The following is a 17,569-nucleotide window of genomic DNA, read 5'->3' on the forward strand; positions in this document are numbered from 1 at the left end:
TCCTACATGCCAGTACTATGGTAAGAACTTTGTATACTTTATCTCCTGTACTGAAAACAAGCTCTAGAAAACTATATGAAGGTCTGCATTTATCCTCCATTTTCCATATGAATAAAAGAAGCTCAAAAAGTGTAAATACTCTCTTCATAGTCAGATAACTGTTTTCATTTGTACTGGAGATATCTAAGTTAGTCTTATTTTGAGGGATTCTCAATGAGACTGCAAACTCTTATATTTACTCAACTCTATACCAACTGTTACAGGTCCTTGTACCTAGTAGATTTTCAGATATGTTTATTGAATCAAACACTTCAGTAAACTTGACGCCTATTAAAGACACAGTGTTGATCATCAGGCACTAAGGAAAAGCGGATGAATGAAGAAGGAACACAGGCAGAAACCAAAGTAGTAAATATAATGCAAAATCAGCCTAAGTTTTTTCACTGATTAAATATACAGATGAAGCAAACTGGATTCAATGCTGATTGACATTCTAAATTTCTAACAGATGTTATGGGAAAATTTATTTAAAAAACAATGTTTCATACATGTATCAACAATAACGGCTTACACAGGGGGAGGGAAAGAAGATGAGGCAGAAGAATGGAGCCTAAATTAACTGGTAATTTATAAATTCTCACATAACAAAGGGAGCTTAAAAAGTAAAACTTGCATTGCCTCACTTTAGAGCAATGCCAGTTTTTTAATCCCTTCCTGACCCATTTTTATTCAGCACTGAAAAGGGTACATTGTTTGATTTGGGTATTAGCTTTTAAGGAGATTAGTTTCCAGGAAAAGTAAAGCATTTTGCATAAAAGAGCGATCCTGATACAAGGCATGAGAGTATACTCTGTTCCCAAACCACCTGTTAAAAAACAATAAAAACCAAAGCGAATCTTACATTCTATTCCCTCCCAAAATTACAGATGAAATTAAAAATAATTGTATATTAAAAAATTCTCAGTGAAAAATATATTAGAAAATCTTCGAAAATAGACATGTTTTCTAGAATTTTAATAAAAGGGAAGCTGAATCCTTTTATTCATAAACAAGAAATGAAAAGTAGATTTTTTCTTATTCATGGATGTCAATCTGCATTAGATTATTAATTATGGGTTATAATGCAATTAAAATAAAAACAGTGGAGAAACACATAAAGCTTCTAAATCTTCATGTAATTTTTTTAAAGAGATTTCTGGCTTGGTCTTAACCCTTCAGAAAAATTAGTCCATATAATCCATATGGGTTTCAGATTAGTTTTTTCTTAGCCCTATCAGTTTTAACACCCTTTTACAATAAATATTTTATAATATCCCTTTTGAATTACTGAATTTAGCTTACTGACCTATGTAATCTAAATAAAAATAAATATAATAGGTGTAATATAAAGAAGAAATAAAATCAGTATTTTACTATGCATCCATAAAAAAGGAACGAGATCATGTCCTTTGCAGAGACATGGATAGAACTGCAAGCCATCATCATCAGAAACTAACACAGGAACAGAAAACCAAACAATGCATGTTCTCACTTATAAGTGGGAGCTGAACGATAACAACACATGGACACATGGCAGGGGAGCAACACACACACAGGGCCTGTTGGAGGGGAGGGTGGAGAGCATCAGGAAGAATAGCTAATGGATGCTCGGCTTAATTCCTAGGTGACGGGATGATCTGGGCAGCAAATCAACGTGGCACACATTCCCCTATGTAGCAAACCTGCATATACTGCACATGTACCCTTGAACTTAAAATAAAGATTGAAGAAAAAAGAATCATTATTTTAGAATAGAATAAGTATTGCAATGTGTAGATGCTCAGTCATGATTACTAGAGGACAAAAAAAAGTCCTCCATGAATTTCTACAGCACCCTCAGGTATTTAACAGAAATTTCCACAATACCCTCAGGTAACTGACGTTAAATAATCATGACATATAAATCCTCTGAATTAGGTGACGCTCTCTCTAAAATTTAACGCAATGTTTTGTTACTGAAATTTACTCTTCACTAACCCAAAGCACCAGAATTTTTAGAAGACATACCATAATTTAGGAGATTATTTTATTTTGAATAATTCCCTTTCATAAAAACCATCTAATATATACTATCATCCAATACTCTATTTAATAGAAAAGTTTCTTTAAGTAAATGAATATTATTTTAAAAGCAAGCTTCCTGATATAGGCATCTGTTTATGTTTTACATTGTAATAATAACAATAATGAATCACCGATCTGATATTTTTGGAAAATTTCTGATAACGAAATACTACCAGATAACTAAAATATACTCTTAAGAACCAATTTTTTTGTTCATACATAGAAATATATTTTAAACATACATGAGTTATAAATAATAATGGTAATGATAAAAATTACTGAAGTGTCCATTATCCAGCTTTACAAAACCAAAAAATTAGTAGTATTTTTGAAGTCCTATGTACATGTCCCTAACCAACTGTATCTCCCTCACCTTTCCCAGCCCTGAAATAACCACTATACTCAACTTTGTGTTTACCATTCTATTGGTTTTCTTTTGAGTTTTACCACATAGATATGTATTTGTAATAATATATCATTCAGATTTGAAGTTTCCTAAACTTCATATAATTGGAATTATATGTATACTTCTTGAACTTTTTATACAACATCATGTTTTCAAGTTGCATCCATGTTGACATATGGAGCTACGTTTCATTTTCACTACTCTTAGTATTACATTGTAGAGCTATAATATAATTTGTCCATTCTCCTGTGGATAGTCATTTGGGATATTTCAATTTTTTCTGCTATTACAAATAACCCAAAACATTTTTTACAACTTTGAAATTTCTTGCCAGTTACATGTTTCTTAGCCTTCTTTAAAAAACTTGAACATAATTTCATCTTTTCTTAATGACTGTGTCATATTTATGAGTATCCATTATAAATAATATAGCATTATAATAATGTCCTCAGGTTACAGAGATATACATTCTAATTTTTATGAGAATCAGTAAATTTAGTCTGCTTTTTATACTTTTTCTATCTCCTCTCACTCTGAAGCTTTTGGCAAGAAGCTTCTTGATGCTATCGATGTTTATTTTAACATTCTCTACATTCACTATTTCCCCTGTAGAACTGGAGGCCAGCCATTTGAGAACAGTACCAACAAGAAGGAAAAATAGATTTTGAATGAAAAACCAAATGGGAGCTTTTCTTGGGGAAATGCGTGTTGCCATATGAGATAAAAAATATTGTGGAAGGAACAAAGGGTTTGATATTTCATATTTGGCCCATTCATTAGCTGTCTGACCTTGTCAAATACTTCTGAATATTTGCCTTTTCATCTGTAAAATGTAAATAACAATAGTATTTGTAGGACTATTGTGAGAAATAAATAGTACTGCAGCAGAGTCCCAGCAAACCAGTGGCCTTCAGTAAATGTCCACATCTACTCACCTCACACTAAAGTACGGTGTTTGCCCAACTACGTCAAGAGATCAGAGACTTCTTGGCTTACTCCTGATTCCAGATACATTCTATGTGATCCCAGATATATGACAATCTTTATGGCAATGTGGTGTTATTATAGCTTTACAAACATAGCAAACACCTCATTATAAATGTTAAGAAGCAGACTGCTACTGCAGGAAAACTGTATTATGGCTTAAGAGAACCTCCTGAATACAAAGAAGAGGACAGACAGAAAAAAAGAGTTAAAGAGAAGAGAAATATGAGGAGTATGGTGAATAGATGATGAAATGTAAACTTATGGATAACCAGTGTTCCTGAAGAGAAGACCAGAATACGTGGAAGGAAAATTTTATTCAAAACATAAATTGTCTTGAAGGAAGGAAATATTACTAGAGAGAAAACAGATATAAATTATATTTCAAAGAACTCACCTGGTATGGTAAAAATAACAAAAAGATTCTACTGCCTCTAAGTATCCTAAGAAAAAAAATGAATAAACAGGAAGAGGTTTTGATCAGACAGAACCCTTAAAGTATTAAGGCATGAAGGCCGGAAAACAGGTTATGCACAAGTATAGAAAAGACAGGTTGGCCTCAGATCGCTCTATAGTATTATATGCCACATAATGGAGCAACACTGAAGAGACAATTGTGACTTAAGAACACTTTACACAGCTGCATTTATATATGAAGGCACTAGAACCATATTCAAGTATTTAGAGAGATACCTTCTCTGACAAAACAAGCAAACCAAACAAACAATATCATGATGTGCCAAGCTTTAGTCTAAGTAGTTTTTATATACTGTACTATCCCATTTCATCCTCATAAACATTATCTTCATTTTACAATAAGAATAAATTATATCCTTCATTATATTCATTTTACAATTAGGGATATCCTTCATTATCTATATTTTACAATGAAGTTAAGAGTGTGCTTACAAAAGTTAATAAATTTCCCAAGTCACATAGCTAGTAAATAGAAAAGTAGAAGTCTAACCAGGTCTGTCAGGACTCATAGGTTTGGCTTCAAAAGCACCCACTGAATGGCTCTTGGAAAAGAAAATTTTTAAAAGAGAAGTTATAAAATGATGCTAACTATCACCAGAAAATAAAAGTGGATTTTATGTAATCTTGGTGCAGATAATTTTTCTAAATCTGTCATCAAAAGTTTGACTTTAATTTTATTTACTTTAAATTTTTGTTCCCAATATTACCCATTTTTCTTTTCATTAAAAAAAATCAGAGAATACTGTATGCTCATTACAGCAGAAAAATGAATCAAACAATATATTAATGAACTTTATACAGGAGTCATGTTACCCATAATAGATACTTATTTACTTCTTAATTCGATTTCATCAAATTAAATCAGAATTTTAACGTCATTTTAAATCATTTTATTACTTTAAAAAAACTTGTAAGAAGAAAACTACCCTTTATTCTTTAACACTACCACCCTAATACAATTCATTTAACAAGGTTTGCACTCATTCCGTCTTGATATCTCCAAGGCCTAGAGTAGAATGGATAAATGAGACACAGTCAATTATCATTATTTGCAGATTCTATATTTGGGCATTTTCTTACTTGCTAGAATTTATTTGTAACTCAAAACTCCATTCTTGAGTTGCATTTGTAGTCGTTTGTGAATATGCACAGACAGTGAAATATTTGAGACACCTGATTACATGTTCCTAGCCGAGGTTGCACTTGATCTTAGCCAAAAGGTCGAGAAGCAGTCCTAGCTGAAGTGGAACAAGATGACTATCTTTCTTGTTTCAGCTCTCATATTATAAACAAGTATACTTCTCATGGTCTATTTAGTTCTTCATTTTTCAAATTTTTGTGCTTTTTGGGGGTATTTTGCCATTAAAATGGCTTCCAGTGCTGAAATGCTGTCTAGTGTTCCTAAGTACAAGAAGGCTGTGATGCGCCTCATAGAGAAAATTTATGTTAGATAAGCTTTGTTCAGGCATGCATTATGGTGCTGCTGGCTGTGAACTCAGTGTTAAGTGAATCAACTATATATATTAAATAAGATGTCTTTAAATAGAAACACATATAAAATAAGGCTATGTATTGATCAGTTGATAAAAATGGGACCGGAGGCTTACAAGAACTTAACCCTGTATTTCCCCTATACAAAAACCTAATCCAGAGCAAGGCCCTAATTCTCTTCAATTCTATAAATGCTGACAGAGGTGAGGAAGCTACACAAGAAAAATTGGAACCTAGCAGAGATTAGTTCATCAGGCTTAATAAAGAAGGCATCTCCATGACATAAAAGTGCAAGATGAAACAGCAAGTGCTGAAGTAGAAGATGTAGCAAGTTATCCAGAAGATCCAGATAACTGATGAGGTGGCTACACTAAAGAACAGATTTTCAATGTACATAAACTAGCCCTCGATCAGAAGAAGATGTCATCTAGGACTTTCATATCTAGAGAAGGAAGTCAATGCCTAGCTTCAAAGGACAGGCTGACCACTCTTGTTAGGGACTCATGCAGCTGGTGACTTTATGTTGAAGCCAGTGCTCATTTACCATTTTGAAAATCCTAGGGCCCTTCTAAATGATGATCAATTTATTCTGCCTGTATTCTAGAAATGCAATAACAAAGTCTGGGTGATTGCACACCTTCTTAGAGAAAGGTTTAATAAATATTTCAAGACCATTATTGAGACTTACTGCTCAGAAAAAAAGATTCCCTTTAAAATATTATGACTCATTGACAATGCATTTGGTCACTCAAGAGCTCTGATGGAGATCTACAAGGAAATTAATGTTGTTTTTATGTCTGCTAACACATATCCATTTTGCAGCCCATGGTTCAAGTAGTAATTTTGACTTTCAGGTCGTATTACTTAAGAACTTTATTTCATAACACTATAGCTGCTATTGGTAGTAACATCTCTAGAGAGATCTTGGCAAAGTAAATTGAAAACCTGGAAAGGATTTGCCATTCTAGATGCCATTCAGAACATTCATAATTCATGAGAGGAGGTCACAATATGAATATGAACAGGAGTGTTGAAGAAGTTAATTCTAACCATCATGAATGGCACTTTGAGGGGTTTAAGACTTCAGAAGAGGAAGCAACTGCGGATGTAATGGAAATAGCAAGAGAACTAGGATTAGAAGTGGATCCTGAAGATGGAACTGAATTGTTGCAATCTCCTGATAAACCTGTACAGATGAGAGGTGGCTTCCTATGGATGAGCAAAAAAGGTGGTTTCTTGAGATAGAATCTACTCCTGATGAAGATGCTGTGAAAACATCGTTGAAATGACAACAAAGGACTTAGAACACTATATAAACATGGTTGATAAAGTAGCAGCAGGGTTTGAGAGGACTGACTCCAATTTTAAAAGTTCTATTGTGACCAGCCTGGCCAACATGGTGAAACCCTGTCTCTACTAAAATACAGAAAATCATCCAGGTATGGTGGTGCGTGTCTGTAATTCCAGTTACTTGGGAGACAGGAGAATTGCTTGAGCCCAGCAGGTGGAGGATGCAGTGAGCCATGATCGCACCATTGCATTCCAACCTGGGTGACAGAGCAAGACTCTGTCTCAAAAAAAAACCCAAAAAAAGCCAAAAAGTTCTATTGGGTATAAAATGCTATCAAACAGCATCAAATGCTACAGAGAAATAGTCTGTGAAAGAAGAGTCAATCCATGCAGCAAACTTCATCGCTGTCTTATTTTAATAATTTGCCACAAACCCCAACCTTGAGCAACCACCACCCTGGTCGGTCAGCAGCTATCAACATCAAGGCAAGACTCTCCACCAGCAAAAATATTATGACTTGCTGAAGGTTCCAATGATGATTAGCATTTTTTTTTTTTAGCAATAAAGCATTTTTAAACAAAATTATGTATGCTTTTTAAAGACATAATGCTGTTGTACAATGGACTACAGTATAGTGTAAGCATAACTTTCATGTGCACTGGGAAACCAAAAAATTCATGTGATTCACTTTATTGCAATATTCACTTCATTGCAGTAGTATGGAACTGAACCTGCAATATCTCCAGGGTATGCTGGTATATGAACACAACTATCTATGTGTGATATTTACTCCAATTATTTATTTACACGTTCCAACAGGAAATAAAATAGGACAGGAGAAAAAAAATGGCAAGAAAAAAGTTGAGGTAGTGGGAAAGAAATTAACTACCTACCTAATGTGATAGGTATGAATAGTAAATCCTGGTGTCTGTGAGCCTATACTGACAAACTTGGCCTCCTCTGCTGAACCCAGACACACACACACACACACACACACACACAAACACACACACACACACACACATCTCTGTCTCTTATCATTTCCTCTTCAACCTTTCTCCATACCCAAGTCAATCTTTTTGAGGCACTGGAGCTTTTCTTGCCTCAGAAGAAATAGAGTCAGCCTGGTGACTGTAGGAACTTCTTGGAAGCCGATCCTCTATACATAGAAGTGACTGTATGTCATATAAATATAGCCCCCAATCCAAACTAAATGCACATCTAATTCAATTTCCTCTTACCCATTTCCAAAAATTACTGATGTAAAAATCTGTAGCTTTTTGAAATTTGGCAAATAATTTAAAAAGATGTTTTAGGAGTATATGGCCTAATCAATACATATCTGTGGTTTTCTGGCCCAAGGACCATCAGTTTGGGACCTTTATACCAGAAGCCAAAAGTAAGGGGGTCGGAAAGCAAAAAAATGTGATCAATTTGGCAAAATTCAGGAAAAGAGAAACTAAACACAGTAAGAAAACATGATGAATAAAGGAAAAAGATACATTGCCTAAATAAAACCAGACATGGCAAATGTTGTATTTGGCTACCAAAAGATACGAAGGCTCAGATTTAATAATAATAAAAACATAAAAATCAGTTAAAATAAAAATGATACGACAAAAAATGGAAATAAGAGTGAATATCAACATTCCAGGTCAATATGGTTTGGCTGTGTCCCCACCCAAATCTCATCTTGAATTGTAACTCCCACAATTTCCACATGTCATGGGAGGAACCCAGTGGAAGGTAACTGAATCATGGGGTCAGTTCTTTTCTGTGCTGTTCTCATGATGGTGAATAAATCTCACGAGATCTGATAGTTTTAAAAACAGGAGTTTCCCTGCACAAGCTCACTCTCTCTCTCTTTGCCTGCTGCTATCCATGTAAGATGTGACTTGTTCCCCCTTGCCTTTCGCCATTATTGTGAGGCCTCCCCAGCCACATGGAACTATAAGTCCATTAAACCTCTTTCCTGTATAAATTATCCAGTCTCGGGTATGTCTTTATCAGCAGTATGAAAATGAACTAATACACAGGTAAAATTAACAAAAGGAAACAAAATTCACAATATTAATATCAGAAAAAAGAACTCAAGGCTAAAATATTACATAGCTAATGAAAGCTAGATTCTACAGGGATGCAGCAGATGTGAATTTTTATGGAGAGAGCAGCAAAGTATCAAAATATGTAAAACAAATAGTGTTAGAAAAAAAGACTCTGAAAAGCCATCGTCAGCATGGGAAGCTAAAATACACATTTTGCAATTAAATTAACAATCTATAGGTCAGAGGACTGAATGTTTAAGTAATTAACAAGGTGATCTATAAATGTTTACATGTATGTGTACAACTGGCTGGAGTTGAGAAGGGATCAACCTCCCTAAATGTATGTGAAGGCAGGTTTCCTACTTGGATCTAGTCAACTGTTGCCAGATGGATTACAGGCCTAATGTTTCTAGATGCTTCAGAAGAATCTAAAGATGTCTTCTTTATGAATAGATACACACATGCACACAGGTATGAACTTTGTGTCCAGTTTAGGCAGAATATACATTTTAAATGCCCATGAACACTTATAAAATTGATCATACATTGGATTAGAGATTCTGATCACAGTGCAACAAAAACTGTCCTTAAACTCATCCCAACAATAAACACTAAACACCTACAAATAAAAAACACTTCATAAATACTCTAAAATATTAATCAGAACAAAACCACTACTGTTAAGAAATGAAGAACAAGGAGAACATGATATAGCAATACTTATGAGATACAACCAAAGCAGGTCTCAGAAAAATGTCTACAGCTTTTATAAGATACATTCATTGGAAAACAAGAAGCATGGAAAAATAAACAAGCATTCGATCCAATATATCAAGTAAAATCCACAATATACAAGGAAGGGTTGCTCACGCCTGTAATCCCAGCACTTTGGGGGGTCAAGGCAGGTGGATCACCTGAGGTCAGGAGTTTGAGACCAGCCTGGCCAACATGGTGAAACCCCGACTCTACTAAAAATACAAAAAATTAGCTGGGCGTAGTGGCGGGTGCCTGTAATCCCAGCTACTCAGGAGGCTGAGGCAGGAGAATTGCTTGAACCCAGGAGGTGGAGGTTGCAGTGAGCTGAGCCCGCCACTGCACTCCAGCCTTCGTGACAGAGTGAGACTGTCTCATAAATAAATAAATAGATAAAAAAGCAGAAAAAGTAAAAAGTAAAAACAAACACAGTAGAAATCAAAAGAAAAATCCAGCTCAAATTTTGGAAATGCGAAACACTCCAGTAAGTTTATTTCATATATGAATATACTTTCTTGGTGAGGACATGTTGAATAGAAGACATTTTATAGGCCACAGAGTTGTTAAAGCCTTGGGTACTTCAGGAAAAAAACACACCAAAAATATTAAAACATGTGAGTGTGTTATAGACTTTATTTTTTAGAGCAGTTTTAGGTTCATAATAAACCTGTAGATATTTGCTATATACCCATCTAACTCTTGCTCCCCTATCCTTGACAGCCTTTCTCATTGTCAGCATCATGAACCATGGTGGTACTTTTGTTAATACTGATGAACCTGCATTGACACATCATAACTCAAAGTCCAGAGTTTATATTAGGGTTCATTCTTAGTGGTATACATTCTATGGGTTTGGACAAATATATAATTACATATATCTACCATTGTAGTATTGTACAGGGGATGTTCATTGCCCTAAATATCCTCTGTGCTCCACCTGTTCATCTCTCCCTCCTCCCAGTAGTCTGGAAACCACTGATCTGTTCACTGTCTCCATAGTTTTGCCTTTTTCAGACTGCTATACAGTTAAGATGTGTTTTTACTGTTATATTTCAGGTACATGAATAAGAAAACATTATTATGTAAGATTAATAAGGATCAGAATGCTTCATGAGATGCACATTTTCTGTATATGTCTCATAATCTCCGAAGTATTAAAAAGAAATAGTTTCTGGACATAGAGAGAAAAGCAGCTCATCTCTTTTCATACCAGATCAACTCACAGTTTCACAGGAATATAACATATGTTCTCAAATAATTTCATAGTAGGGATAATCCTATTAAAAACAAAAATACCAGCAATATGTGTTCCAGAATTCAAGCTTTACAACATTATAATTTAATGGGCACGCCCTGCTTAGTGGGCCCTTAATCTAACTTGAAAAGATCACAGCATAGCTCTGTCAGGGTGGGCTTCATGCTATACTCACATCATTTATGCAGATAAAAAGTAACCAGAAATTCATTAATCTTTTTTACTGGCTTGTGGAAAAGGGACTTAGATCTTGGCTGGGGTGGGTGGGGGCAGGGAGTGAGAAGCAAGATTATGTCATATGTGGAGATTTCAGGTAGAAACTGTACACTATAAAGAGCATTCCCTTAATAATGCATGTAAAAATATAGGTAGGGTGGTAGGGTCAATATGAAATAAAACTGGTAAGGCATTTTTCAATTCAATTCAATTCAATTCAGTTAACACCAAAATAGGCATTTTTTAGAATGAACTCTGTTGTAATCTTAAATTAAATTCCAGACAACCATATTATTTCACCTTGAAATATGTCAGTATGTATCTCTTATAAAGACATTAAAAAAAAAATCATGACATCACACCCCCCAAACTTAGCAATAATTTCTTATTTGTAAGCTTGAAAACAGATTGATCAGAGATAGGGCTTAGTAAATAAGGTAACAGAATAAAAGAAAACCTTACAAAGGTCTTGACAAAATTGCTGAAGTCTGGTGTCAGTATATATTAAATATACTAGTGAACATCTTGCTATAGGTTGTTATAGGTCAGAGATGTTTCAACTCCATTTAATTGGTAGTGGCTGATTAGAGAGTTAAGATTTAGATAACAGTTATAAAGGCCAGCATATGGTCAAATGTAATGCAATTCAGTTAGTATTACTCTCATACTTTTATATGAGACTTTTATAAGCTTGACTATTTTTATAAATTCTAATTTAGATTTATATAAATATTAAGATTACAGATTTTATTACACAATTGAAATCAACACTAAAAAGCTTTAAGTCATAGAAACTGTAGGCTTTCCTTGTTCATTAAAAACAAGCTGTGTGAATTTCAGAATGATTGTTTCATATTTGCACGTAAAAGCAATTGCTAGACTAAGCTTCATTATAACTAGAATGATGTAGAAGGAATTTAAGCAGAAAATTTCTAAGTTTCCTTCTGGCAGTAAAGATTCACAATTCTAAAAAATACTGCTCTTTTATGTAGATCATTTTACAAGAGATTTACCAGGGATCTTATAGGTCATCTTGCCCAATCTCATTTTCAATGCAGGGAAACCCTACTCAACATGACATTAATACTTTATAATTAACACTAAGTTTTGATACCAAAATCAACTCATGCTAGCCTTGTCTGTTCTAATTTAAAGGTTCTTGATTTGTTTAGCAGTCTAATTCTGCTCTAGTATTTTTTAATATGCCCAGATTCTGATTTCTTAAGTGTTAACTATGACTGTTTTCTCCAGGTCAGTGTTTCTGACCCTGATCTGCTAATAGTGCCCTAATCCTAGGTTGCTTCTTGTAGCTCATGGCTTGTTTTTCTTCCCCCCAGCTTAAAAAGAAAGGTCTGAGCCTCTTCCCTGAACATTCAGGCTTTCAATGTACCATATAAAAAAATGAGGTAAACTTAAGCCATTTAAACTGTGGTTACCAGGGTGCTGTGGGATAGTTTAAATTATCAAAGAAAATACAGCTTTGTTGAATATCTGTTGGATACCACACAGACTACCAGATGAGACAGTTCAGTTTCAACAGCAGATCACACTACATTAATTTTATTGATATCATATTTTTTACAAAGTTGGATTTTTGGTAGTAGATGTAATAATAAGCATAAGAATCACTGTGGAACAGGACATGAAGAGCAGTGTCCAATCTGATCCTATTGTTTGAGAAGTTATGAAGTCCACAACAGAAGTATATATTACACTTGTAAGTAACTGGTTAAGAATGACATAAAACATTATTTTTCTTAAATTAAGGTGTATTTTTCCCTAAGGGCTACTAAGTTTTTTAGATATAAATGCTTATTAAGTTGTTTGGACATAATTATCTAATAAATGACAAAGTTATATATTTCCTTTGGGTCTAGTACTGCTATGAAAAAATTACCAACGTGCTAAAAGTGAAAGTTCGGAAAGCTCTGACATATAGATTCTTTTATGTATTTGGAATACTGTATTTAATCATTCAACAAAAGTGTTAAATACCTAGTGTGTTTCAGGAACTGTTTTAGGTTCTGGGAATCCAGTAGTGAATGAGATAGACAAAGCGTCTGTTCTCATGGTGTATATGTTCTCAAGGAGAGAAAATAGACAATTTTTAAAATGTGTAATTGCTATGAAATATTACACAGAATAACCTGATAATGACAGGAATGTGGAAGGACAAAGTTTAGTTAGGATGCTGGAGGCGCATTTCTCTGAAAAGGTAACTTTTGCACTGAGACACATCAATGACATTCAAAGCCATTAAAAAAAAAACACACACAAATGTGTTTTACTCATCAACAACCAAATAGTTCTACATCTTATCATTCCTTGTTCTCTCCTTTTTCTTAATAGACTTCTCAATTATATCAGAGGAATGGTTGTCTTCTATTTCTGTTCTGGATTGTTTTTTTTGGCCATGAGAAAAATCAGTACACTTTACCTAAATGAGAAAGTGGTTCTTAAGGCATAACAACTCATTGTTTGCTACCTATATATTAGCTATATAGTACAGTGATAAGTACAGTACATGCTTTAGTACAGTGATAAGACAATAAAACAATAAGGATGAGTGGATGTTGGTTATCATTTCCTTTTCAGCTAACAAGTGCTCTGAAAACATAAAATTTTTAAAAAAGGTGCTGAGGGCAATTTGTGTTGCTTATATCCTTAGTATCTTTCCACAAATCACAAATTGGGTGTGTTCCCTTTTCTACTTTACCTCCACCACTCTGTAAAGTTTATTCCCAAACATTTGATGGCGATAAGCACTCATAGATCCAAGCACAGTGCTACTGCTGCCGTTCACTTTTTCTTTTTTTGCGGGAAGACAAGGTCTTCCTCTGTTGTCCAGACTGGAGTGCAACAGTGCGGTCATAGCTTACTGGAGCCTCAAACTCCCGGTCTAAAGTGATCCTCCTGCCTCAGCCTCCTGAGTAGCTGGGGCTACAGGCATGACCACTACACCTGGCTAATTGTTTTAAAATTTTTTTACAGACAAAAATCTTACTATGTTGCCTAAGGTGGTCTCAAACTCCTGGCCTCAAGCGATCCCCCCTGGGAATACAGGCATAAACCACCGTGCCCAATCTTGCCTTTCACATTTTTAAATCATACTAATGCTCTTCCTTGGTTTCAACCTATTTTATTTGAACCATAATGTAAATTATGTAAGGATTTGTAAAGTATACTAATGTCCATATCTATCATTTTCTTAAAAATATGAGTTTATTGTAGAAGCACCCAACTAACAAATCCAGATCAAGGTGTGTAGTTTGAAGTTTTAACTGGGGGATCTCTAAGTTAGTCACTGTCAACATTCCTAGTTCTCCTTTGCAACCTTGCTTCTATGAGACTTGGTACGGATTTCCACTGAGTAGAAAAGCAAAACTAGTAAAGATATCAAACTATTCTTTTTTCTCTGCATCTTTCCCCTATTGCAATATTAAGAGTAATCTGGTGAGCTGTAGTGAATTAAAAGTAATTTATCCTCTCAAAAAGTAAGGGTTATTATGTCATTAACTTTTTTTTTTTTTTTTTTTTAATGACTAGAGAAAATTCAAAAGAACCATGGACTGACTGTGAATTGAAAGATCAGGAACCTGGCCCTGCTTTGCCACTAACAAAATGTATGTATGACTGGGCATTTCACTTATCTGGGTCTCTGTGGTAGGCAGCATCCAAGGTATTTCCCAGTAGTCCTCCCTCCTGTATTCACACCTTTGTGTAATCCTCTCCCCTTCATTATAGGCTGAACCTAGTGACTCACTTCAAATGAGCAGAATATAGTAAAGGGGATGGGATGTCACTTCCAAGTCTGTTTAAGTTATAAACAGACTGTGAATTCCCTCTCTGGCTTGCTTTCTCCATGGCATACTCTGAGGAAAGCCAACTGCGATGCTCTCAGCTGCCCTACAGAGAGGCCTGTAGCAACTAATGCTCCCAGTGAACAGCCAGTGAGGATCTGAGACCCTCATTCCAACAGTACTTGAACAGGATCCTGCTAACAGACATGTAAATAGACTTGGAAGTGGGTCCTCTCCAAGTTGAGCCTTGTGATGAGGCCACAGCCCAGCCTACACACGGATTGTGTAGCCTTGTAAGAGGCTCTGAGCCAGAGGGCCCATCTAAGCCATCCCAGGATTGCTGGACCACAGAAACTGTGAGATAATAAATGCTAGCTGTATAAACCACTAAGTTTTAGAGTAATTTATTATGCAGCAATAGATAATTAGTATAGCCTGTGTTTCCTTTTCTGTTATACAAAGAGTTTGGTTTAAATGAGCTTTTGAGTCCCTTTCTAACTCCAAGATTCAATGAGTACACTTACATTGGTTGCAAAGGCAAAAAAGAGAAAACACACATAGACACACAAACTACAATTTCATGTCTTAATAATAAAATTCACAGTTCAAAATTCTATGGTAGTTTTAAATAAGGTTCAAGATTTGGTCACTTCCCCTTGAATATAAGTCATCTCTATTAGCAGCACTGCAATTAAAAAGAAAACCTAGGAAAACAGTCTTCTTATAAATGTCTTGTTAATGGGGAGATACAAAATACACATTCGTCCACTATAAGAACTTGACATATTTGGGTTAAGGAATATAACATGTTTGGCAGTCTTTGCATTAAAAAAAAGTAGGGATAATATAAGAAATTTAGTTATTATAAATGTCAATAATATACACAAATCTTAATATTTGCTTTATTCTAAAGCTCTTTCTGAAAACAGTGTTTTCAGGTAGACTGTGATAAAGATGTATATCTTAAATCCTAAGGAAACTACTACTTTTTTTAAAGTGAGATATACTCAATAAGTCAATAGTGGAGATAAGACAGAATCATAAAAAATACTCAAACTACCTCAAAGCAGGCAGAGAAAGAGGAAAAAAGAACAAAGAAAAAATGGGTTAAGTAGGAAACAAAGTGGCACAGATCTAATGTTCTTTCCAGTAAATTTTAAATTATTAGAGAAAACAGCACAACATAGTGGAATAACCAGTACAACAAGAGTGAGAAAACGGGCTTTAGCTCTAACTTTGCCATTTTTTAATTTTATGATTTCGGGAAAACTGGTTTAACTATCTGTAAAATGGACAAATAGAAATCATCTTTGGTAACTCCAATTATAAAACTCTATGAATCTAATGGAAAATGTAGGAAATATAACTTCTAAATATTTAAAAATGTAAAATAAATGACGGTACACTATAATTCAATGGGCCATCCTTGTAAAGTATTTATGAAACCACAGGAAAAATACTTATGACACAATTCAGGAGGAAAAAAGGAAACAAAACATCATATATACTATCATCACTAATACAAAGAAATCATGAAACCAAATAACAACAATAACACAACTCTGTACTAAAAGCAAAAACAAAAACCTGTAAAGAAATTTGCAAGTCTTACAATGATTGTAAGACCAGGGGTAATTATTTTTCTTTATCAATTTTGTAGTCAGTAAATGTATGTGAAGGTTATGATGTCTTAATGGAATAAAAGTTTTAAATGTTCAGTTTTAAAATAGTAATAATGATACCAAAAAAATCGTGCTTTACATATTTTCTATATTCTTGAAAATTTATTTGCAAACAAAAGTATAAATCTAATTCCCAAGGAGGGGAAAGCTTTCAAACATTTCTATTTTATTGAATGCTTCTCATTAGCTCATGTCTTTTTTTTTCCATCAGTAGCCTTTAAGAGAGAATCCAAGGAGAATTTTCCTGACTCTGAATTTATTCTCAGACTCTGAGAATATCTGAAGAACAGTTTCCCAATTTTCAAAAGGGACAATGCTGCTTCTTCCTGACTGACACCACCATTTCGTAACTCCACTCTCTAAGCTCCTAAGTAGCATTACTCAGAAAGTGATGATCCCTAGGCCTACTGAGTCAGAATCACCTGTGGTCACCGTTAATGCAAATTCTGAAGCCAATTCTTGGCCTATTCATACATAATTTCTAGATGTGGGGCATTAAAATATGTATTTTAACAGGCATCCTTAGTAAGCTTTAGCATAACAGGGACAACAGTCTAAGTACCCAAAGCATGTCCCCTGGACCAACGCACTGGCATCATCTGGAGACTGCTTAGAAAAGCAAACTTTTAGGTTCTACCTCAGACCTACTGAACTAGAAACTCTGGGGTTAGGGCCCAGAAATCTTTAACAAACACCTTGTTGAATCTCATGCATGGAAAGTATGAGAACTATTGCTCTAAGGCAGTGGTCTCCAAACTTTTTTGAACACTTATCAGTAAAAAAAAAAAAAATATTTTGAGTATGTTCCCCATTCTCAGCATATGTAAATTACATAAATATATTACTGTTGATCGATATATCACATATAGCACATACATGACCATTCATTGTACAAGTTTTTGTTTGGGTGTATGTTTTCAATTCTCTTGGGTGTAAACATGAGAGTAGACTTGCTGAGTTATATTATCATGTTTAACCTTTAAGGGACTGTCAAAATGTTCTCCAAAGTTGCTGCAACATTTTACATTCCTAGCAGCAATATATGAGGATGCTAATTTATCCACAT

The 17,569-nt window shown here is 34.6% G+C and overlaps 1 protein-coding gene across 6 annotated transcripts in view; it reads right to left on the reverse strand.

The window, feature by feature from the left end:
- Positions 1–17,569, reverse strand: part of LOC105486302 (glutathione S-transferase C-terminal domain containing) — a 130,570-nt gene that overhangs the window by 39,124 nt on the left and 73,877 nt on the right. The gene's annotated exons all lie outside the window — the stretch shown is intronic.

Source organism: Macaca nemestrina, chromosome 3, assembly GCF_043159975.1.
Source record: "Macaca nemestrina isolate mMacNem1 chromosome 3, mMacNem.hap1, whole genome shotgun sequence".
In the NCBI taxonomy this organism is placed as follows: Eukaryota; Metazoa; Chordata; class Mammalia; order Primates; family Cercopithecidae; genus Macaca; species Macaca nemestrina.